The following is a 739-nucleotide window of genomic DNA, read 5'->3' as shown; positions in this document are numbered from 1 at the left end:
CAGGGCCCAACATCTGTCCAGGGGGCCACAATTAGGAATGTATTTGACCCCATAGCCATCTGGGATGAGCCACCTTTCTGCCACCATGTTTTCAAATTCATCCACATTACATTCAGTAAATCCCCATTTCTTAGAGATGTGGATCTTCCTGTGGCCAGGGAACTTGAACTTAGCCCTTGTGTAGGGCCTCAATCACATGCTCCTTGTTCTGTAGCTTGGTGCAGATGGACATTACACCTTGGCCAATATGGACCCTGGCCACTGTGCCCTGGAGCTTTCCAAATGCATCATGCACACCTGGGGACAGCGTGAGGCCATACATGAATGTCCACTGGAAAGGGCTGTCTCCAAGGTCCCTAAGGGCAACCCATAAAGGCAACAGGCTGCATACACTACTGAGGACGTTGCTGTTTGTAGCCATTGCACACCAGACCCCCAACAGGGTAGAATTTTTTTTTTTAATTTTTTCTTTTTTCAAGTGATCTGTTTTTTTTGAAGTGTACCCAAAACATACCAAGAGCCAAAACTTGGGTTGGTTTTCCCAGCACTCATAACAGTATAGATAGCTAACACCTATAGAGTGTCTACATGTGCCAGGTACTCTTCTCAGTGGTTTGTGTATGTTTAACTCATGCCAACTACATCTGTCTTATTTCAACCACATTCTGGCACTGGGTTGATTGTTAAGACAAGTAGGTAAAAGAGTCCCTGCTCTCTGGTCTTTGGCCTTTAAAGGGCT

At 45.7% G+C, this 739-nt stretch overlaps 1 non-coding gene across 1 annotated transcript; it reads right to left on the bottom strand.

Moving 5' to 3' along the window:
* Positions 1–339: 339 nt before the first annotated feature.
* LOC137774309 (small nucleolar RNA SNORA70) lies at positions 340–471 on the bottom strand. Its single transcript, XR_011075836.1, has one exon. It is a non-coding gene; the product is annotated as a small nucleolar RNA SNORA70 (small nucleolar RNA).
* Positions 472–739: the final 268 nt, after the last annotated feature.

Source organism: Eschrichtius robustus, chromosome 12 (genome assembly GCF_028021215.1).
Source record: "Eschrichtius robustus isolate mEscRob2 chromosome 12, mEscRob2.pri, whole genome shotgun sequence".
Classification (NCBI taxonomy): Eukaryota; Metazoa; Chordata; class Mammalia; order Artiodactyla; family Eschrichtiidae; genus Eschrichtius; species Eschrichtius robustus.
The sequence above is the reverse complement of the archived record's forward strand: the minus strand, read 5'-3'. Positions and strand labels throughout refer to the sequence as shown.